Genomic DNA, 25,411 nt, shown 5'->3' with positions numbered 1-25,411 from the left:
CTTCTAAATTGCCACCTATACACCTCGATTAATGCAATGACAACTATTTTTATTATTTTCTATTTATGCCACCCATGCACCTTGAAAATAGAAATTTCTCTTTTCTCCATTTTCCCTTATTTTATTTTTAAATTATTTTTCCTTCTATTTTCGTCACTTTCTCTCTCCTCCACAAATTTTTTTTTTTTTTTTTTCTCTCTTTCTTTTTTTTTTTTTTTCTAATAATTTAATTTTCCCATGCAAGATGCTCCTGCATCAGACTCCCTTGGTAGATAGAAAAGTGTGTAAAACCAACATGCAAATCAACATGCAAATCTCATGCATCACCTCCCCTCAATGATGTAGGCACACCAAGAAAGAAGCTCCTTGATGACTAAAGAAGCTATACCATGAAAGCTAAATGATGGCCCTCCTTGTAGGAAGAAATGGTGCCATAGGTTTAGTAGAGAATGGTCCCCAACTGATAGGACGAATCCTCAAAAAATATGATGTTTGAGGAAATTGGAATACAATCTCCATAGATTGATATGTCTCCTCATAAGTGAATGCATCCCCCTCCAGCTACTGTAAAGAAATGTCCAGAATCATGTTAGAATTATCAAGTGGTTGAGGGTCAAAGTGTACTCATGCAATGAGTGAAGAAGTCTCCTCAAAAAAGGGAAGATTTAGGTCATCAATGATGTCTCCTACATCTTTAATGTGAGACTCCATGAACAACTTTCCAATGTCTAGAAGGAAGTCATCCCATGAAGCTAAAGTAGGAAGACATGATATTTCCTGCTATATTGAATCAGGAGCATTTGAGGTTGGAACTAGATCAATAGAATCAATAGGAGCATCAGGAGTTGGGATCTCATCTGGAGTTGGAGGAATCATTAATAAAGTGACTAAAGATATAATATCTTCTAGAAAGGGAGAAATATTTGAAGAGCCATCCAAATGTCATGAGGAAAACTTGCAATACTAAGAGGAGCAAAAGATTCCTTTGTCATACTTTTATACATAAAGTGAAAAAGATGAGAAAGGTATCCAAAAGTAGGATTAGGTGGCAATATCTTCGAAGATAGATAAGGAAACACTTCCAGATGTTCTTTTCTTAGAAGATCAATGATTAAGGCACTCCATTTCTAATAGTTCTTTGGTGTCAACTTTGTTCTTATATCAGACTGGCATATGTGAAAAGAATCCATGAGATCAATTAATGAACCAACCAAAATGCAAAAAATAATCAATCAACACCCCCCCCCCCCCCCCCAATGTATGATTTGGCACTTTATAGGTAGTGTGATTACAGTGGGCCACTTTGTCAATTTTGACCTTAGTAGTCTGCTGATTTGTTGTTAACAACCTCATTTTGAAGTTCAAATCTAGAACTTTATAATGTATCTCAGATATACAATAATTCTGAATTCATATCAAAGCATAGAAAGGATCTATTTCTAAAAGTGGTGTTTTTGTCTACACAAGCCTATAATCTGATTGCAAATTTGGAAAGTAGATGAAAAAAATGTACTTTCAAAGAAAATGAAACCTGATTTGGAGTCTAGATGAGCCTGTACTAAGCATTTGAGGTTGAAAAAAATTGGATTTGTGACTTGTAGAAAAATTTAGGAGTAGAGGTAGCAAACATCTTGCACCAATGTGTAGATCACAAGATTCCACCCCAAAACAAAAAAAAATTGCTCAAAAAAAGGGGTCCGATGTAATACCCCAAAATTGGCTCATTGCCATGTTAACCAATTCTAGTCTATTTTGAACAATTCTAAAGTCCTATTTTACTAAGCAATTCTTATTCTATTTTTTGCTTCTCGACTTAATTGTCAAATGCAGAAAACTCTAAATTTGCATTAATCAGGCTATCTATTTAATTCCCAAGTATTGACTCGAATTAGTTACATTAAACCTATTGATTAAGATTTAATTTAATTTAAAGTTTTTGTAATTAAATTAAATTAAATTATATCCTAAGGCTAATGTACTAAGTAATTAAAAATATTTAATTTAATAATTATGCTCACTTTAATTAATTGAATAATATTATTCAATTAAATGGAAAAGGAATCTATGAGGTCATATCTCACTTTATTAAATTAAATAATATCTTCATAATCTTCTCTTTAGTTTCAAAATGGAAACTCTGAGTGAACTATCTCTTGAAATTAGAATTAATCTAGTTAACTTGTTCTCACACTCATGGAAAGCTTAGTTAACTACTCATCACACTCAGATTGGAAACAATCAACTTAACTTGAACAAGGAAGTTTCCATTTTAATTGAGTCTTCTCTCTAATCTCCACCGTCCATTCAAATTTATCTTGATCATTGATCAATTCTTGGGTTCTATTTAAGGGATGCCCAATCCCTCATTATAGAGGTTAGAATTTGATTGTATTGAATTACTATTGAAATAATCACACATTCTAGCTTTCATATTTGCTTAAATACTTTAATGTCATTTTCAGAACAAGAATGCATACATTTAGCTTAATGTCTTTTATTTCTTAGATTAATGCTTTCATTTTCATATAGATTACTTGCATAATCATATTTTGCATCAAATCCTTAATTCTATAAAGGTTTGGTTGCCTACATCTCGATCTAAGAGCACAATAGGGAAAATCCTTCTAGTTAGAAGGCAACAGGTCGCATTGTCGGGCCTCTTGGATAAATGACTCCATGTTTATTCCAGGATGAATCTGCATTCAATGACCATGTTGAAGTGTAGGTGAAAGATTCGAGGTCACATTTTCATGTATACATGAGGGACATATTGCTATTTGAAAATCACCTCTATAATTATTTTTCCTAAATCGCTATCGTAGCACCTCTAAAAATCAATTGACTCTAGATTTCACCTTAGATGTCCAATTTTGATGAAACAAAAGTCAATTTGGGGGTTTTTTGGACCTTCTAAATATGATACAAATATTTAATTTGCACTAGTAAACTCTAATCATCACCTTCAAAAAAGCTCTCCTATTGGTGTAATGGCCAATTTTTTTCCAGAAAAAATATGCAAATTTTAAAAATAATGCAAAGAAATCATAGAGATGGAAATAATAAAATATGCAAATCTAAATCAAAGATTTGACATGATCATACCAATTCTGTAAATTGAGCCTTCGGGTGCTGGTTTGCAAAAAAAATTGCCTTAATTTTGACTATTGCCCAATATAGGCAAATTGATAGTCAAATTTCATTGAATCAACACTCAAGTCACAATGGTGAGGTTCACTTTGGCTCTAGATGCTCCCAATATTTGTAGATACTCCAGATCTAAGTCAAGGTGTCCTTAGAGAGGTGAAGTAAGAACAATCTCCAATGGTTATGAAATGATGCCTCTATGGCTCTGATAACATGTAAGAATTTTCCTTAGGGCAAAATTCACCTAAGACCAAGAAGCACAATAACTAGCACAAATAGAGAAATAGAGTATGATCAGAATAACAATATGATATTCAATTCATTGTATTTGATATGATATGATAGTACACTAGAGGTGCCTATATATAAAGGCCTCTATGATAGATCTAGAATGTCTAGGAGTTAGCCACATGATAAGCTCCATGACTAAGCACATGTCCACTAGGTGTGGATTATCCTCCATTAAGCATAAGAGCTAGTGCAATGATGAGAGGATAAGCCTAAAAAGGTGTAGCACATAAAATTATGTTGTAGACACCATGTACTTAATAAAGAGTGTGAACAAGTATGTTGTCTGCATGAAAACTTAGTTGATTATGCAAACTCCAGTGTTGTAGACACCATGTGGTAAATTAGAGTTTCTTACTCCTATGTTGTCAACATGACAACTCATATGAGTACACAAACTCCTAGATGTCTAACCTAATAAATAATAAACTAATGCATTTATCCTAAGCAAACTTAAGTAAATTATAAATAATAATTCTTTACACTAACATAGCTTGCATCTTGTCTAGGGTCATATTACCTATATAGTGTGTAAATTTCAAATTGGACCAGAGACATGTCCCTAAGCACATGTTATCCATTAGACTTATCACATATCAGATTTAAGCTAACATTTGTGAATCCTTTATGATCTTGAAAAAATTCTAAAAATTCAGATATGATCCTAAAAAGAAAACTTTAAAAAATTCAAGTATGATCTTGAGAAAAGACCTAAAAATCAAATAATGTCCTCAAAAAATCCATAAAAATCACATAAAGTCCTAAAAAAGTTGATAAAAATCATTAAAAGTGTTGAAAAAATTGATAAAAACCATAAAATGTCTTCAAAAAAACCCTAAAAAATATTAGTTGTCCTGAAAAATTTAGCAACATAAAATATCAAATATCCTCAAGAAACCCTAAAAAACCCAAAACCCACCAAAAATTTGCAATAAACCTTGTAAATAATAACTATGGATAATCCCCCTTTTTCTTAAACATGTGCACATTTACAAACTGGAATTCAAAGCACTACGCATCAATAACAACCACATGTTGACCTATCATCTAAGAGATTTTAATCGACAACCAATCCAACTTGTCATGATGATCCTATCAACCAAGCCAACAATCAAACCTATCACATAACAATCAGAGAAAAACCAAAGACACTAAAAATAAGTAATAATGGATGAGAATATTTGTTGGCTAATATTTTTTAGTGAGTTGTTTTTTTCTCTTTTGATCATGTCCCTATACCACTTGATGATATAAAATAATCTATGAGAGTGGTTGGTATGGTTCACGATCATATTTTTCTTTTTTATCTATGTAATGTAGATTTGAGAGTCTACGATATGTATACACATCTCTGGAGGGATAATATCATTCTCTATTAGCATCATGGTTGCTTATGTAAAAGTCTTGCATTTGTGCTCTAGGACTTTATGCCACGATGCATTGCATTCCATTTTCCATATAAAAATAAAGCTCCTTTGACATATAGTGTAATTTATGAAAGAAAAAAATCCTCATCTCATACTAGAACTAGTCCTCATCTGATCTCCTCTCTCTTCTCACATCCATCTCATCCACTATTGTGAGGACCTATTACTTTGATATGCGTTCTTGTATATGTCAATATTACAAAAAATCCAAATCAATACATATATATATACATGGCATTCACATCATTATACATTTTATTTGCATTTATTTGAGAGGAAAGAATGATATTCATGTTTTACATTTCATTTGGATCCATTTCATGAGAAAAGAATGTGACAAAAATAAAGATATCATTTCCTAAGTATAACATATGATAAACCAATATAAGTTGTCATCATATAATGTCCACATAGAAAAACATAAATGCATCCATATAAAAAATGTAAACCATTTGCATAATCCATCTCACATAGTCATCATAACATAGATACATCTCATAAATGTATCAAAAAATTATTAGAGTACATGATCATGGTTTACATCAATACTAATTTCCCTTAGGCATGAACCATGAAAGAGTATAGAAAAATCAAGAGAAGCTCCTATGAACAAGAGCTTACCTATGTTAATCTATATTGTCTATGGCCTCACAACCTTTTCCTAGCCTTGATGATGACCCCTCACTAGTCTGTTATGACCTAATTAGTTCCATCACACCTCCACTAATCTATATCCTCTATATCCACCAAGAGTACAACCTTGATGCTTGGTATCTCTCTGCCCTCTACTCTGGTGGCACTGCCATCTCATAATACATCCTCTAGTACCATGTCTTTGCATGTACCTCACGTACTACCATGACCACCTCCTAAATAGATGCATCCTTGATGCTACTAATGAAGTCTTGAGACTCCTAGACTACTCTATCTTCCCTATATACTGCTGCATCATGAGAGGCTATCATGACATCCCTCTCTATTGTAACCCATTTAATATTTTCCTTGTACTCCTCTAACTAACTTTGGAGCCCTCTAATCACCTCCATCATCTGCACCTTTGACATGTTAGGCCCTATCTATAATGGTACTAACATCCCCTCTATTCCATCTAACAAATCCTCCTCTATACTATCACCATGGCATCCATACCTTTGTCCTCACCTCCATCTAACTCCCCTCCATCATCACTTCCCTCACTATCTCTACCCTCCTCATCATCATCCCCACTCCCACTATCTCCAACCTCCTCATCATCATCCCCACCTCCACTATCTCTACGCTCCTAATCATCTCCCCTCTCCTCACCACCCTCCTCATCCTTGTCATCTTGTCCCACCCCATCTATCTCCTCCTCATCACAACACTCCTCATCCTCCTCCTCCCCACTCTAGTTTGTTTGTGGTACTAGCTCTCTTGAATATATCAATTGTCTTGGCCAATATTGAGAAAATTACCTATCATATGAAATTGTTCTGTCCACATCCATTACATCTGATGTCACTCCCCATAGTCTAGGTTATATCTCCTCCAAATAGGCATAGGCTACCTATGTCCTAATAGGTTCTCCCTGCTTCTAGCCTTTGCTCTCAATTGAGAAAATAGAGAAATCCCTATAGATACATCCTACCTCTCTCCAAGGTGCCAACATAATCTCTCTAAAAAGTACATCTCAATAACCTAGTGTCCAATGATAGTACACCCAATTAGATATCACTTCTATCTATAGTAGGGAAGGTGGATCTCATCATCTTTCCACACCAAAAAATCTTTATATGGCCTCCATATAAATTGCCTCATGGTGTCAAGCTGATGTTTGAAGAACAAGGTGTATCCAATGGTCCTTGCACTAAGGCTCCTCCATAGTTGTATGCATATGGCATATCCTCTACCATCTCTCTCTCCACAAGAGGCTTGAATATGATAATTTTCTCATAAGAAAAGCTCTATAGAAATTTTTCTTCTATACTAAAGGCCAACCTACCTCTATATGCAACCTAGTGAAGGTAGGAGTACAACAACCTAAGCATGTATGACCCCAATACAAACATCATCCCATTCATCACCATCCACTCTAAGATTCTACCTTATATGATAGGGAATCCATGCCCTCTCATTTATGGTATCAATAAACTATCCACCACCCAATATATCACTATAATCTGGCACTCATGTCAAGCTACTATCACATCCCATCCTATGTAACCGTCCCTAATGCCTAGCTCCTCATCTCCACATCCAAAAATCTATTGTAGTGTGACTTGCTCTATCACAAGGTCATATACTACTAACTCTCCATGTATCAAAATTTTTAGGATGTGTCGTACATCCTCCAATGTCACGATGGCCTCCCTACTCGGTAGATGGAAGGAACTCATCTCTAATAACCACCTCTCTATCAATGCTATTAGTAAGCACCTATTACCTGTAATCTTAGGCATGAAGGTAACATGGTATAGCTCAGGTTCTACTATTTTATCTTAGTCACTAGAGGTCATCATATGATACAATAATAGACTTTAAGGCCTATGTCCCCTCGTCTACAATAAGGGGTCACACCCATACATTGTTTGTCCACCTTCTATAGCTTTCTACCAAGTCTGACCTATGTTTGACCTATGTTTGACCAATTTTGACCAAATTTTACTATATTTGACCATTTTTATTATGTTGACCTATGTTTTGAGCTATTTCTAGGGTTTTGAGAATGCACACCAAGTTTTGGGTCATTTTGAGTTGATTTGCCTTATTTTTTTACCCCTCTACATAACTATATATTAACTTTATACCAATTTTGACCTAGGTTTGACCAAATTTTGACTATATTTGACCATCTTTGATTATTTTAACCTATTTTTTGACTCCTCCTAGGATTTTGAGCATGCACACAAAGTTTTGGGCCATTTTGGGTCCATTTACACTATTTTGTAGCCCCTGAAACATCCTGTGGTGCAGTTGGGCTTACCAACTATGCCATGACACACTTTGTCATGTCAAGTGCACCCATGGCACATTTGGTCATTCCAAGTGTACCCTAGGTGCACTTGGGAAAGTTTTGGGCATAATTGGAGTAGTTGAATGCCTAAAACTACCCCTAAGGTCATGTTTGACCCCTACCTAACCTAGAAATGTGTGAAATGAATAAAATATGCATAGGCACCTCAATTTACTCAATGGTGTTCCTACGTCTTACCATCCTTGATAGGTATGTACTCATTCTCTATGATGTTTCTCATTAGGTATCCTATCCATCTTTCATGCTCCTGCTATCTTTTCTTCCAAATTAGAGGGTGAAAATGACCTCTGAACCCCTCTCCAAGCCCTTTTATAGCCCTTTTTTTTATGGCTAGATAGACATGCGAGAGTCATTTTCTATATTTTTCATGATTCTTTATTCACTTTAAAACCCACAACTTTTGCATTTCAACTCTGATTTTTGATTCATCAGTTGCTATGGATGCATCTCATTTTTGTTGACAAATTGACCTATCATATGCATTTTTTTGGCCAATTTCTCAAGGGGGAACCAATATATACCACCTCTACTACGACATGTTATGACTTTTTCATCAATAATTCTTTGATACAACACTCTAAATCACATTGTATCAAAAATGGAAGAACTATAGAGGGTAATAAATGGTTGATATTTACTATTTATTCACATTTTCATTGTAAAAAGGCCCCACCTTGGTCTGTCATAGTATAGATGTTTTTACTTGCATTTTGATATTCAAGACTTTAATATTTTGACACTTATTGAAGACTTAGATGGATAGTGGCTTGTTTTATCTATTGATTTTGACATTACAATAGTGTTTTGCATCTATGATATGTGCTAAGAAAATAATATTGTGAATTGAATGATCGAACACATACGGATGCAACTTTATGACATGATAGAATTAGATTATGATGTGATGCAAAATGTTAATTTGATTACGACAGATGAATGTTATGATGATTTATGATATGCAGATTTTGATAACATTTTAAATGATTTATTTGAAATGATTAGGAAAGGAAATTAAATTGAATTATGTTAATATGGATTTTGTAACATTTGAATTATATGCATGTATGATATATATTTTATATGATCTCCTTGGACAACTATGCTCGAGTTTAATGTGAAGGAAGTGGAACCATGGAATTTTTTCTAGGGGAAACAAGTTCCAAACCTATGTGAACACAATTTAACAAAGGTGAATCTTTGGAAGATTCAAAAGCCTCATTCTGAAAGTATTTTTATTTGTAAATGTAAGTGTCTTGTATGAGAAAATGTTTAATCATAACAATGCATTAGGGACATGTCATGGTGATGTGAAATGTGCTTTTATGTATCACTTGACACTTGTGGATTTTGTGTATAGTGACATGTCATCTAGGGTTTTGGTCATGGTGGCATTTCATTGCCTTGTTAATGATTAAGTAAACCCACTTGGCAAGGGGTAGGATGGCTCATAATCAAAGGAAATTCGAAATTGGACTTGTCTAGGGTTTTGAGGGGTCATTAGGTGGTCCCAAAGTATCTTTTATGTGGAAATAAGCTACCCATATGATATTATAACATTTTAGGGACCTAATTTTAACCATGTGAATGCCTAGGTAGTCTAGGGGGGCCCTTTACCAAAGGCTTCTTTCACCAATTCGAAAATGAATCTATCACATGTGTTTTCCCCCATGTTTCCATTAAGTCAAATATAGAAAATTTAGAGGGAGACAAGTTTGTAAGAGGAAGTGGCCTGGTGTCTTTGCTAAAACAGTTATTGGGAAGGCCTTATTAGAGAGTCTTGGACAAACTAGTGGCGTGTTCACCCACTCTCTAAGTTTAGAGACATTAGGGTTTAGAGGAAGACTAAGGGAGCTCTACAAAAAAAAATCATTGCCTTAGCTTGGACCAAGGTTGGTGTTCATACCATGACTATTTTAATTCTTTTAGCATTGCATAATGAATCTACAAGCATGGAGTATTTGTTATGGGATCATGCATTGTATTGTGAATCTTTGTATTGTAGATTTTGATTTTGTCTTGTGATGGTGGGAATGTGTATTGTGTTCATGTAATTTTAATGGCTTTCCTTTTTTTGATCTTCTTGTTTGATTTGAATGTAAAGTATTAATGAGTGTGAAGGCTTCACTCACCCTCAGGAGAGAAGAGAAGTCTTGGGTGAAGGGGATAGTCGAGCTCAACAATGTAGTAGAGAGCTTCTTCTCTTGAAGAGAAGGGGGGAAATTTTCATGGAGTATGGGCTCCATTGAAGCTATTGTCTTAATATTATGATTTGGGGGTGATAAGTGGAAAATTGTGAAGAAAATCATGTATGATGCAAGCCTTGTAGAGGTATGGTGAATTCAATGAGTGTGAGTTTTATTGACATGGAAAATCTCCTCTTTGAAGGGCCCACCTTCACCCAATGTTTTATGATTCCATCGGTGAATCAATGTGCAAGCCATGGAAGGGATTATTTGTGTTGTGTTGTGTGATATCATTCATTAGCAATGTTGTGTGTGTGTGTATCTTGATTGGACATTGTTTTCCCTACTTGGTGGGCGGCTTCATAGAAGCCTAGGTGGGAGATGATTTGTAGGTTTTTGAGAAGATGTTTCCTATGAAGAGATTAGGGTTTCCCTCTTGACAATGTTGAAAAATCAAGTGTTGTAGAGAGACAAATCTTTCCATGTCATCTCAAAATGTGTTTTGATGTTAAGTTTCCATTTTTGTTTCAATGTAATGTATAATTTTTTTTTCTTATTATTTCATATTGTTGAAATTGTAAAGTTGAGAAATTGTACCAAGTGGCCTTTGCAAGGAAATATTCATTATAAGTTTCACACTATGTGATTTGATGTATTATGGAGAAGTTATGTAATGAGACTCTTCTTCTTATGTTGATTGTAAATAATTTGGTAGATATATTTCATAGTTTTTGTGTGGAAGACTATTATGGATATAGGTGACTCAATTCAAAACTTAGGTGATTGATTTGTAAAAATCATATGTTATGAAATGGAATAAAGTTATCATATTTTGATAGTTTATTTTATGTGTATGAGAATTAGTACATTTGGGTTTTCAAGATCTAATAATTCCCTAGGTTAGATGACACCATCACATCATCAAACATGGTCACTAAAATTCCATGGTAGGATTTAAAAAAATTTAGCTTGAGGAAAATACGTAGTCCAAATCTAAGAGAAAACTTGTTGTAGGAGCATATTATGCTCTCTAAAAAATCTAACAGGGAAGAAAAATAATTCCTTCCCCAAAATATAGAGCAATAAAATATTCAAAAAAGAATATACCTTGGGAATCCAATACATAAAATAATAAGAACTAGGACATTAGAATAGAGATTCAAACAAATAATAAAATTTTAGCTTATAAACAATTGAAAATTGAAGACTCATATGAGTCATGTGACCCTTGTCACATTATATATATGTATATACACATACATACATATATATGCACACATACATACATACATGCATGCATGCATACATACATGCATGCATGCATCCATACATACATACATACATACATACATACATACATATATATACACACATATACATATACATACACACACACACACACACACACATATGTGTGTGTGTGTGATTGTTTTTAACACTATGTTAGGTCAAGGGCTATGTTAGTACCTAAGCACCTATCCCTTAACAGTAGGAGTTACTCAAAGAAACCAATAAAATCAAGGCATTTGGTAAGAAATTATATTATTAAGAACTATGACATGGGCTTGACTAAGAAGTTACATCAAATTAAAAAAAATAAATATACATATGAAATAAAACTAAAACTAATATATATTAGCATAGATCATAGGTGCCCTCTAAAAAAGGGAAGAAAAGTCAAAATAAAAGATTTTTAAACAAAATGGGATAGTGGTCCCACTTCCCCCAAGAACTTAATTGTTGGAATTATGGTATATTTGTCATTAGTGCAAAAACTTATTCAATTTTGAATGCTTATCTAGCTCATCACTTAGTCTATAGTGTATATCGAGCATTCAGTGGTTACCTTATAAGTTCAGAAGGTAAACCGTTCTCACCGAGCATTCCAGAGGATACCGAGTGAATGAGAAGTTCAGCAGTGTTTACTAAGTGAAAAAGGTAAACAAAGGACTCAGTGTTTACCGAGTGAAAAAGGTAAACAAAGGACTCAGTGTTTACCAAGTGAAAAAGGTAAAAAAAGGACTCAGTGTTTATCGAGTGAAAAAGGTAAACAAAGGACTCAGTGTTTACCAAGTGAAAAAGGTAAATGAAGGACTCAGTGTTCACCAAGAAAAGCAAGGTAAATGAAGAAGTTAGTTTGTACCGAGTGACACTATATCTATCGAGTCACCAATGGTTACCGATTTCCAAGAAATGTTGTGTGGCTAGTATGAACCGAGCCTCTACTTCTACTGAGTGCATGACAATGCTGAGTAACAGAGTGGATGCCAAGTATCAGAAGGTCACCGAGTCAGCTTGAGGAACCTGAGTTTTCTACTATCTGGCTGACTCAGTAATGTTTTGTTCACTTGTTTTTTGGCTGACCTTGCAATTATATTTATTGGGATGGTATATAATGTATTATATCATTTGAAAGAAAAAATAATGAGAGATGGTTAAAAAAGAAAAGAAAAAAAGAGGGAGACATGTAATGTTTTGCGAATCAGAAGAAGAGTAGAGTATTCAGCAAGGTCTACAAGGAGAATTAAATATTCATCAGTCACAAGAGGTGATCTATATTTCAAGGATCTAATCAGAAAATCAAGTTTGTAAGTAGATCCACTATTTCATCCTAATAGATGAATCAGCTTTGTAAATCCTTTAACAAGGTAGACTTAACAATCTTTGTATAAACCTCCTAATAGAGTGCATACTTGAGTGTATGCTTGTAAATCCTCTAACAAGGTGGATCTAGTAGTCCTACTTGCTCCTAATAGGGCAGATCACCAGAAGTGATCATTGTAAGCCTTAACAGGAAAACTTTATACTACAGTATTGAAGTTTTGTGGGCATCATCCCCACCCCAATTTTACTTTCTATTTGGAAGGTTTCTGGGTCACCAAATCTCTGTGTACATGTGCAATGAATTTTTTTCTTTCAGTTATGCAGCAGATTAGATGAATGAATGGTGAATGATTAAAATGCTAAATTTTTCAAAAGTTTTATAAGTTACTATTTTATCCCTCCCCTCTCACTAAGCTATCTTATCCTGAATATTTCCAACAATTGGTATCAGAGCTTTGTGGTTCTCAAGATAAAGTTTGACAACTTGAGAAAAGATCAAGGAAAATGGAGATATTTAGACTTGACAAATCTATTGAAAATGAAAAGCTAGATCTGAAAATGGCCATGGCTCAACTCAAAGAAGTAAAGAAGCATCTTTCTCAATCTCTAAAAAGAAGGAAGGAACTTGCAAGATAAATGAATGATCATCAGTATGTTGAAGAAAAGATTGAAAACCTTTTACCATCAAGCAGTTCAAATGAATCTAATGAAGCAATCAAGGAACTCCTAGCAAAGAATGGTTCTTTGCAAGAAGAAGTAAGAACGCTTAAAAGAGAACAAGAAATCCAATCCATCAGGCTATGTGAAGTTTTGGAGCAGAGAAACAAGGCAAATGAAGACTTAGAGGCAAGAAATATTTAATCCCTTTAGCATGAAGATCTTGTAGGTCAACTATCTAATGAAAATGAAGAAATTTTGAATCTAAGATCTAAGAATGAAAGTTTGAGAAATGATTTAATCACTAAAATAAAAATCAATGCAAGCTTACAAAGTGATCTGAGATCTGAAAAATAAATCAATGAAAGTTTGGAAAATGACTTGATCACTGAAAGGCAAGTCAATGAAAGAATGATGAAATCTCAAACAAACATGAACCAATTGAATCAATAAAATGAGCAGAATCTTCAGAGACAAAAAGGTAAAGATGGTCTTGGATACAAGGAAGAAGGTGAATCCTCCAAACAAGGTGCCCAAAGGAATCAAAGATCCACTTGCAATCACTGTGGCAAGATAGGTCATACATCAAACAAATGTTGGAGTAATGGAAAGGCAAAATTCAATGGTAAATGCTTCAACTGCAATCAGCATGGTCACAAAGCTAATGAATGCAAGGATAAGCCAAAATTTGAAGGAAATTGTCACAAATGAAAGAAGCATGGTCACAAGGCATTCCAATGCAGATCCAAATCATTCAATCTAGCTGAATAACTTGTTAAAGCAATCTATGGATGGACTACAATACTTGGTGCAAATGTCACTATTGTGGAGAATATTGACACATTGGGATAAATTGTGCAAGAAATCACCTAAGAAAAAGGGATACAACCATAAGATGTTACACATGTACTAAACTTGGTCATATATCAAAGAATTGCATGAATACTTGAAGAATTGAAGATGAAAAGAAAGCTAAAGTTGATAACATTCAAAAATAAATGAGGCAACAATGGATTCCAAAATCTACTGAGCAAGATAGTTCAAGTGATGGCAATGTCACTCAAGAAATGGGTGACTCCATCATTTCTAATTAGATTTAAGAAGAATCAAGTATTGCATCTTCTAGCCATATCTTAAGCAGTTCTAGAGTGAAAGAGTGAAAATGATCAAATCAGTATTTTAGATACAAGGACCAAAGAAAATTTATCATTCACCATGTTGCATCTACCGAGCAAGGTTGGTTAAAAGACCTTACCAAACTAGGTCAGGAGTATCAAAGATTTTGTTTGACCTCCGAGTTGCAAGGTTTTATCGAGTAAATCAATGACAGACTGACAAGCACTATGTCATCTCATCTACCTTTGTACTGAGCATTAATGATAGTATTTCCATCAAAAGGGAAGAATTTGATTTCATTTTTCACAATGACTTAAGAATACTTAGAGCTAAAAGATTTCCAGTTGCACGCCAGTGATTCCAAGCGATTTGAAGCAAGTTTCTTGCAAAGAATTTGTTTGAAGAATTTATCATCCACTGAGCAGCAATGGCATCCACAAGCACTAGCAGCAACAAGGTGAAGAGGGGTTCCAAAATGCTTGTGAAAGGAGTCGAATGGAAAGCCCCAAAATTCAAACTTGTGCCTGCAATTGCTGAATCACTTGATCCACTCAGAGCTCAATTGCAAATACCACCTAAGGTACTTCTCATTAATGATATTTTCATTCATTTCAAATGCACTATTCAAGCAATTGGTACATTAGATATGGACAATACCCTAGGTCAATTATGTGTTGATGGAGCCCTAAAACCTGAGCATAAGCACTTAGAAGAAAAAGGCTTGACCCACATTACGCATCTACCAAGGAACTTCCAAGTCAAATGGGTGAGATATGTTTTGAGCCATATACAAAATGGTTAGTTGTGGTTGGAGCAACCCGTATTGATAACCAAGAAGATGATTCATAAGATCACAGGTTTGCTTATGCTTAGCAAAGCCAAAACCACTAAAACCCTAGTTCAGGATGAGTTGTAGAAGAAAACCCTAGCAGAATGGGATGGAAGAGGACTAAAGCTTAACAATATATCTAACATGGAACTCAAATTTGGCATTTATGTTATTTCATATAAACTATACAGCTCCAACAGATTGAATAGTGTACCATGTGAGGCTGTGGATTTAGCATTTAAGGTAGTAAAGAAAAATTTGGAATATGACTTGGCAGACTTGCTGTTGAAATAGTTAAATAAGAATATAGAAAGTATTAGGACTTCAGAGAGTAACACTTGTAAATTTGGCTCATTGTTAATTTTTTTATTCTTCTATGTGCAAAAATTCTTTCCATCAAAAGGAACAATAGTAGGGAGAAAAGACATTCCTATTCTATATTAGATTAATGAGTTTATAGTAGAAATGAATAAAAATTTTGACAAAGTCATGGATAACTATTTTGAAGACTTCAAGGAGAGGATGAATAACATGTTCAGGATTCCTCCTAAGCTTGTTGAGGATTATAAAAATGATGTATGCTTCATGGTTGACTGTAATAGAGTGTACATATAGGCAATCATACACTGAGTGGCATGTGTAAAACCATTTCCTTATGAATTAAATATTGATGAAGCAAGAGACATCATTGAGGCACTGGTGAATGAACCAGCTATTCCTAACATCCCTACCTTTGGAACTTATGAGGAAGCTAAGGCCAGAATTGAGCTTGAAATCAAGCTACCATAGGCCATAAGCAAAGGTAAGAGGAAGATAGCCAAATTAAAAACTGTAACCGGTCCTCTCATGCTAACAAAAGGTAAAGGCAAGGATGAGGAAGATGATGAAGAAGAAGGAGAAGAAGAAGAAAATGAAGAACAAAAATATGAAGAAGAACCTTTGAAGAAGAAAGGAAAGGCAATAATTACCAAACCTAAGAAGAAGCCTACTACAGTATTCACAAGAAGAACCAAAAAAGGTAAGTAGGAACCTATACTGGTCAGGCTTGCACCCACATTTGAGGAAAGGCTCAAACAATTGGAAGAAGGAGCAGGCATCACAAATTTCAAGGCATTGAAATTTGAAACAAGAACAGATGCTAAGAAAATGCAGATTGAGGAACTGGTACTTAGCAAGATGGGTAAATGGAAATACTCTCCGGACTAGCTTGCCTCTCAAATCTCAAAAGAACTACTAGAGATATTGCAACTGAGATGGGAGTCAGCCATCCAAATGGTAAAATACATCTATGAGCAATCCCTGAAGAATCTTCAACCAAGTCTCACTAGAGTAGAAATAAAGACTGCAATGAAAAATCATGAAGGTAAAATGATGATCAGATTCCACACCTATTTGATTTTAATCAAAGACATTGAGCATGTTGTAAATGATGCAACAAATATGTGAAAAAAATCTATCATCTGCATAAGCCCAGTGAAGACCCAGTAGATATCAAGGATGATGATAGCAGTAACGGTGATGATTTTGATAGCACTCCATCCATTATAGTCTCACTAGGAGAGTTGCATGCATTAATGGAAGAAGACAAGGAGGAAGAAGCTGAAGAGAAAGATAAGGAGGAAGATGATCCAGTAAAACTTGCAGTAGTAGTTATTGCATCCCTTCCTCACTCTCCACCTAAACTATGACATCATCAAGGTTGGAGTCAGCTTCAACAAGTTTGATAGCATCTACATCAGATTTATCATCTGCACCTACCACATCATAGCTCCAAGTATCATCAATGGAAGTGTCTACCACTTCATCTTGTATGCACCCAAAAATGGTCGCCTAGACTATGGGCCCCCATTATTCAATTTATCAATTTATCAAATTTTCTGAATCAATGGTTTGTAATATTTTATTAAATCAATTCAAATCAATTTCCTTGATTAAATTCGATTTATTTCATTTCTAAAATTGATCATTTTATTCCAAGTCTTATTTAATTAAAAGAAAATCTTCTCTTTTAATTAAATAAAATAAAATCCTCATTTAATTAAAAGAAAACCTCTCTTTTAATTAAATAGTTCATCCACATTTAATTAATTAAGAGAAAAACCTCTCTTTTAATTTAATTAAATATCTTCTATTTAATTAAAAAGAACTTGCTCCCTTTTAATTAAATAAAAATCCCACTTAAATATCTCTTTTGATGAAAAAAGAAATAAAATAAATTCTTTTTATTTAGTTTCTCTACACTTAAAAATGTGATCTAAGTGGGATTTATCTTTTCACTTTCTCCTCTTTTTTAATTGGTGGAATCTTGTCTCACATGGATCACCACTTTCTTCTCAACCACTCCTCTTTTCTCATTGGTGGAATTTTGTCTCACATGGATCAAGCTCTATTATCCCATATTGGTTGTGAGAAGCCTCTCACCTCCATAATTTCCTTTATAAGGGAGAGCCCTCTCCTCATGTTAGACACCCATGATTATGCTATCGTTATGCTGCAGGTTTGAAGACCAATTTTTGAAGGAGTTTGAATACAAAAGCTTTTTGTGGAGAACTTTTATTTTCTTGTCTTTTTCTCTCTTGCACCCATCATGGGCTTTTAGCTTAGATCTTGCATTTATAGATTAGATTTTTCTTTCATAGATTAGATCTTATTTTCATGCATATTTGAAGATCATGGAGACTAGCATTCTTGCTTTTCCTCTTTGAATCTCTCATCTCATGGTGTACTTGCATGGGCACAAAAATAGGTCAAACTGAGGGCCTCCATTGCAAACCCTTGCACTCTATGAGTAGAGAGCTATGGATCAATTTGTGAGGGCTCATTCTTGAGTTTTCTTACATGTAATGATTCATAGAAGTGTGACAACATTTTAGCACACATTTTTGGCGCCCATCGTGGGGCTTGAATCAAGTTTCTAGCTCCATTTGATTTTATTTTTCATCTCTAATTTTTTATAGCAGCATATTGGATCTAATCAAGTGCTTTTGTAAATTTTTCACTTTGGTTTTAAGGCCAACCCATATATAGATTGGTTTGTAGGCAAAAAATCTAGTTAGTTTAAAGATTCAATCATATCTTTTAAAAAACTAACATTTTGGTTCTGAATTTTTTTTTTTTGGGTTGGGTATATGCCCAACATGTCTTAGTTCAATTTTCAGATAATTTTGACATGATTTGCGTGAGTTATGAATTTCTCTTTATTTTTCATAAAAAGCCATTTATGATCGTAAATCAGCATATTTTTTGGAAAAATTTACATTTTCAGAAATATTTTTTAATTCTAAGGGAGGTTCTTTCTTTGTGTTTTGAATTTTGAGGCCATATTAAGGATCAAAAACTTGATTTGATGAATCTGGCCTATTTTAAAAAATTGGATCCCTAGGGCACAAATGAAGAGATTTTTTTGAATTTCTTACATTTTTGGAAATATCTTTAGTTTCTATTAGGGGTATCTTCTTTTCATTTCTATTTTTTGGTTCGAAATCATAGCAAAAAAAAGGTCTAATCATGTTGACTAGGTTATTCGTATTTTTTTTGCAGGGATTTTCGTGTTTTCCTGGTTTTTTCTGCTAACTGCTCATTGTTTTGGGTTTTTCTATGTTTTCTAATTTTTTTGGAATAGCATAGCAGCAAGTTGTGATTTCATTGGAAAAATGTGCTAAAGTTGTTAAAAATAGGTAAGATCTACTAAGCACGTTGCGAGGACTTTAGGTATTCTTCTTTGGCTGATAACACTTTGATTTGGAACCTTAAAATGAACATCTCATGTGTCTAGTTTGTGTGTTTTGCTTATGCTTTTATTTTTCAAACACATGCATGATTGATACTAGGTTGTAATCTCCATTTATTTTTATTTAGCAAGCTTGATTATTAGTGATAGATTTAGATAGCTATATTGGGTTATTGGACTCGTTGAATCCGCCAGCCCCTCATTCCACCCCGTGGTTGCAAGATCAGCGCCACATTAAAGGGGAGGGGTCTACAGGATAGAAGTGTTAAGTGCTCTACTTGGCAACCCTCTTGTGCTTTCTAAAACTCACTAATCTTTGAGTTGTGGACTCATTTTGGCTTATGCGAGGGGTTAAGTGTTCCACATCTTTGGACTCACCTTGCATTAGTTAAAGCATTAAGTGTACCACCTTGTGCTTTTTGATTATTCTTGGATAGATTTTCTTTTGGGGAATTAACATCTATACACACATAGTAATTAGGCCCCATGAATACTATTCATAGATCTTGAGGGAGTGAGTTCCTAGTGAAACTCCTCTCAAAGACAGATTCCTTGTAGGGTGGGGAGGATACTTTGAGAATATCTTAGATGGATCTTCAACTTGGTGATTGAGGCATCCTTTCTCCAGAGAGGTTGATAGATCACTAGGGGTTGATATCATAGATCTTGAGATAATCTTAGTTAGCGTGTCGGATTAATCTGCTTGCTTTGATTGGGTTAAAAGTAAAAAGGTGTCAAAACTTTGGATATGAAAGCTAAGTTCCCTTGTGGTCCACTATTGTGAGTCGGTCACCTTTAGAGAGGGTTAACCATAGCAGACAATCCCTATACAGGGCAAACTGTGGACGGAACCTCAAGCGGTAATAGCCACTTCTGCCATGGTTGCAACAATCGCTATATAAATGTCCTCAGGGAATAAATCTCCATGGGGTATGCTTCATTGTGGGTTGTCAGATCTCCCTAGCAGCTCTTGAAGATTAAGTTCTCAGATTGTGTCAAAACCTTGGTGCGCCGGGATTGGAGGTCACCCCTGTGAATCATAAAAGTTGTAGAGTCAAACCATTACTAAAAACCTTAGAGAGGCCAACTTTTATTTTCTAGGGATGTATGCAATGATTGTGAAACTCTTTGAGAACATACACAATTAGCTCTCCTAGGGATTAACATAAACTAAGTCACCTGATTTCTCATGTGCAAGGTTGCTTTGCCCCTTGTTCATTGTTTGAAGACTATTTGCTTGAAATCCCTATTTTCTATCTTGCGTGCTTGGTTTATGATAAAGAATCTATTGATACATCCAGTTGGATATTTAAAATGAACAAAATCTGAGTTCTTGAGTTGAGACTTTACGATCGAATAACTTTGTTATCCCATTATTTCTAGTCTCCCTAGGTTGGTCCTATTTGGATTAGGCTACTTTTCTCATTGTTAAAAGCCTTTTTGCACCATGGGTTATTGTGCTTTGACCTCTTGATTAGTAATCATTGATTTCACAAGAGACCTTGTTTGGAGTTGGTAAGTTAGAAACCATCCTTATTGAGAAAGATATACACTTGGATCCTTTGATATTACACTTGGAGAGTCTTAGCAATCTCTTGTCCATTCACTTTCATCAAAGTTCAATTATAATTATTTATAATTTGGGTAAATCATCCTCCTGGTCCATATGTGCTAGGGTATTCACCCAAAGTTGTGAGCACCTCTGTGGCAGTGTTGATTTATGCCTATTACAAAATTCTATCTTATCACATCTCTTTTGGACAAGTTAGTGCTTTTACTATCCTAGTTTAGTACCAACGTTTCTTAGAGTTATCCTATCAACTAGTACCTTTTCTTTCATGTTGATTACAAGTTCTATTACATGTTTCTCAACATTCAAATGATCTCAAATGGTATCAAATTTTCCAAAATGACTCTTGGTCTTCTTTCTTCTTTATCTTTCATGTCTTTCTAATCTGTCATTTCCACTCTTCCTCTTCTTCATGTCTTCTTGATTCTTTTCCTCCTATTATCATATAGTCTACCTTCTTCTATTCATTCTTTCTCTTCTTCCATACTTGATTCTTCTTCTTCTAGAACCATGGATCTTGGATATCTTTTTAGGGATCCTCATTTGAGCTCAGATGAAATCCACCTCCTTCTTGAATTTGAAAAGTGTTGTCACTCTAATAGATGCATGGATGCTAACGTTGCAACAAAAATGATTTAAAAAATGGATAAATCAGACACTTTTGCTAGGATCATGTGCAAGATTAAATCACAATATCCTTCTTCCAAATATTTTCCATCTTCCAAGTCTTATCATGATTCTTCTAAATATCATACAGATTCTTCATCCTCCAAGTCTTATCATGATTCTTCTAAATATCGTTCAAATTCCTTATCTTCCAAGTCTTATCATGATTCTTCTAAATATCCTTCATATTCTTCATCTTCTAAGTCTTACGATAATTCTTCTAAATATCATTCACATACTTCATCTTCTAAGTCTTATCATGATTCTTCTAAATATCAGTCTCATTCTTCATATTCTAAGTCTTATGATGATTCTTCTAAATATTATTCATGTAAGTCTTCACCTACCTCTTCCTCACGATATCATTCTTCTTCTACTTCTACCAAGAGTCTTATTCCTCTTATTAAGACATATGATGATGAACAACATGAAAAGTCTTGTGATATGCCTATCTATAATTCTTCTAGTGATAATGATTATGATGGTGATGATTATTACATTCCAACAGTTCCTAAAAGTCCTCCTAGTCCTATGCTTGTGCTTAAAGGGGATGAGTCACGAAAAGATATTGATGGTAATTCACATGAGTCAAATCTTGAAAACAACATTGATAAATTTTGTGAACAATACCTAAATGATAAATCTACATTTTTTGATGAAGAGAAAGCATTTTTTTGTGCTGAAATACAACATCAATGGGATAAGAGTTCCTCTTCTAAGAACCCTCGTGCTGAAAATAAAGATTACACTCTTGAGCAAGATCATGTTAATGTTGAACCTTTGTCTTCTAATGCTCCCCTTCCATCTTCTACTTCCTCCACTATCCATACATTCCCTAAAGATTCTAAGACTCTCAAATCTTCTACCAATCATTCATCCAACAAAGATCCTAATGCTTTTCATGCAGTTCCCTATAGTTATCCTCAAGGGCTACCTCTTAAAGAAACTCAAGCTAACCTTCACTTGGCTACAAATACCTTTGACAATGCTAAACCTAAAGAGCCTAAGCCTTCATGCACTATAATGCCTACTTCAGCTAGTCCTTCATCATCTATTCCAAAGTCTTCCATACAATTCCAACATGCTTCCTTCTCCTTAGCACTGGCTTCATGTCAAGAGGACTCTAAAAATGATAAAGAAAAGAATATAAAAAAAGATCAAGATCAAGAACCTTCCATGTCATCCAATCCTTTTCACAATGTTTCTGATACATTTCATGGTTCTTTTGATCCCTTACACCCTTTCTCATTCATTCCACCATGTCTTAAGTCTTCTCCTAAGCAAGATCAAGATACTGCTTGCACCACTGAGCTTATTGACAATAAAAATGGCCTTAGTACACTTTCTCCTTCCAAAGATGATACTTCCATTAAGGTTATTAAAAATGATGCTATTACTTCCAATGTTGAGCCTATTGAAAATCAAGAGAACAATTCTATGCTTATGTTATCCAAAGATCCTTTTCAAGATCAAAGTCTTCCATCTTCTTGTTCTACCACTCCATGTTCCCTTCCACTTTCTACTCTTCCTAAGTCTTCTCAAGCTATAAGTTCTCCTATCAATGAAGTTGCTCCTATTAAAGATGTTTATGTTCCTATTGAAAATCCTGATGCTCACTCTAAAGATGTTGATGTCCTTGATTGTCATATAGATGTTAATGAACTTATTGATTATCCTTTTGCATCTTTCGCATCCATCCTTGGACCTCCCCCACCAATACTAAATCCTTCACATTTTCCTTCCATCTTGGGTCCTTATGTCCCTTCAATTTCCCCTCCCAATTCTCCTAGTTCTTCATCCATTTTGGGTCCTTATGTCCCTCCCTCTCCTATCTTTCCTCAAGATCAACATAGATGCATATCCTTGAATACTTTTCATCCACCCACTCACCTAAACCAGTCATATCATCCTTCTTCTTCCACAAGTCCCAAGTCTTTTGGAAGTAACTTGAATGTTCAATATAAGAAAAAGAAGAAATTCAAGAATCCATATAAAAAAGAAGACCACCATGTCTCTTCTAATCGACATGGGGGCATTAAGTCAAAAGAGATATCTAAGAAAAAAATTACAAGACAAGTATGGGTTCCAAAATCCATCATTGAAGATATTATCTCTAAATCATCAAAAAGAAATGAAAAGAAGCCTAAGGCTATATGGATTCCAAAATCTCTCTTGAGAGAGTCTAATGTTGAACAACAATTAAATTTGACATTCAAGCTTCCAAAGAATTCCACTTCATCTTCTTCCAAAAGCATTCTTCCATTCCATGTGCCTAAACTGCAACCTTTTCTATCCACTCACCATATTCCTTCACATATTCCTTCATTCACATTTTCTCCATCCTTTTTCCACCCTTCAAAGTGTATGTTGACGTTGATCTTGCCTTCATTTCTATTTTTCAATCTCACTCACTTTGCATAAAGCCATATCCTCCATTTTTGTCTCCCATCTTCCTGTCCCTATTAGCATCTTTGAGCATATCATTTGAATTCCTTTGTATATCATGGTTTAAACATTCAAAGAGCATTATCTCAAAAGCTTGACTTCTTCCAAAAAAATTTTTTTTGAAAAAGATTGAAAAAAAAAAGAAAAGAAAAGAAAAAAATTTGAAAATGTGCCTTGGTGAAAACCTGATAATCAGGCACCTCGGTAGCAAAACTAAAGAGAAATAAAATTTTCCCATGGTGAAAACCACTCCCTTGTGTCACCTTGGATAAGTACCATGATGAAAACCTGACAATCAGGCATCATGCATAGTTCTTCTACATCTTTCATCCATTTCGTCTTCTCTCTTTGATCTTGACAATGTTGACCTATACACAAACATTTGGCTATCTTGTGAGATATCTTATGATGATCTTGTTTTCATTCCTTTCATGTTTAGCCTTCATATCTATTTTCCTCCATTCATTCTAGTCTTTTTCTACCCTTTTCCCATTTACCCCTTTGGTCTTGATCTAATAAAATAGAGTAAAATATGATGCTATAAAGTCTCTTGACATGTCTACTTCTTTGAATTGCATCTTTCCCACTTTTACATTATGCTTTATTGAATTATCCTATACTGGCCTTTCATTTCTTATCCAAATGTGCTTTGCATGACAAATATTTCCTAGCTTGGGTACTCTTGAGGATTCGGTCCTTGAAGATCACTTTCACTTGCTTCATACACTCCTTGCTTATCCATCATATCCACTAGCTTGTTGTTCCATCATGTCCTCTACCTTGCTAAACATTGGGACTGCATGATGTGATCTTGCTTGAGAGTTTGATGCCCATTCTATCCAGGGGCATCTTTGTACATATTTATTGATCCTAAAAAAAAATTCAAAAAAATTGATATATTTTTAAAAAAATCCAAAAAAATTGATATATTTTTAAAAAAATCCAAAAAAATTGATATATTTAAAAAAAAAATCCAAAAAAAATTGATATATTTTAAAAAATCCAAAAAAATGATATATTGTAAAAATTCTAAAAATTGAAAAATGTCCTGAAAAATGATCATCTTAGTGACAACCTAGCAAAAGGCACCTTGATCTATCTTCAAAAAAATTATATATTCCAAAAAAAAAAAGAAAAAAAAAGTCCAAGTGGTGAAAACTTGGAAAAGGGCGCTACTTGAGGCCTTTACACCCTTGTTTCTTAGCACATGTCCTCGACACTTAGCCTTTCTCCATCATTCCTTGTCCTTGTTGCCTTGGTTTGGAATTGGTCTTTGTCTAGGGGGCATAACTATGTTAGCTTTGGTCTTTTGGATGTGTGAGTCTTTAGGACACCTCGCAAATGGTGTTTTTCAACACCCATTGACATCGAGTGTTTTTCAACACTTATTGGTTTGGTCTTACCCAGTATCATCATGTGATCTCACCTTCCTGCAAGCATTTGATCCTTGTTCTTAGAACTTAGTATCAGTTAACACACTTAAATTTTTAAATGCAACACTTAATGCTTGACTTATGTCATGATTTTTTTTCTCTGTGTACTAACTGTTATTGATTTTTGTTGAGTGTCTTTGTCTGATAAGTTTCTCTATGATGCATCGCTAGAAGACTTGGGGCATGAGACATGATTTTATTTATTTATTTATTTATTTTTGCTTGTAGGTGTGGTCTTGAACTCTAGAGTGTCTTTTGTTGTCCCCTTGAAACACTTAGTAGATTTGAGACATCATCCTTGATTGT

Source organism: Cupressus sempervirens, chromosome 6, assembly GCF_028749045.1.
Source record: "Cupressus sempervirens isolate cs-2001-9-10 chromosome 6, ASM2874904v1, whole genome shotgun sequence".
Classification (NCBI taxonomy): domain Eukaryota; kingdom Viridiplantae; phylum Streptophyta; class Pinopsida; order Cupressales; family Cupressaceae; genus Cupressus; species Cupressus sempervirens.
Note: the sequence above shows the minus strand (reverse complement) of the source record.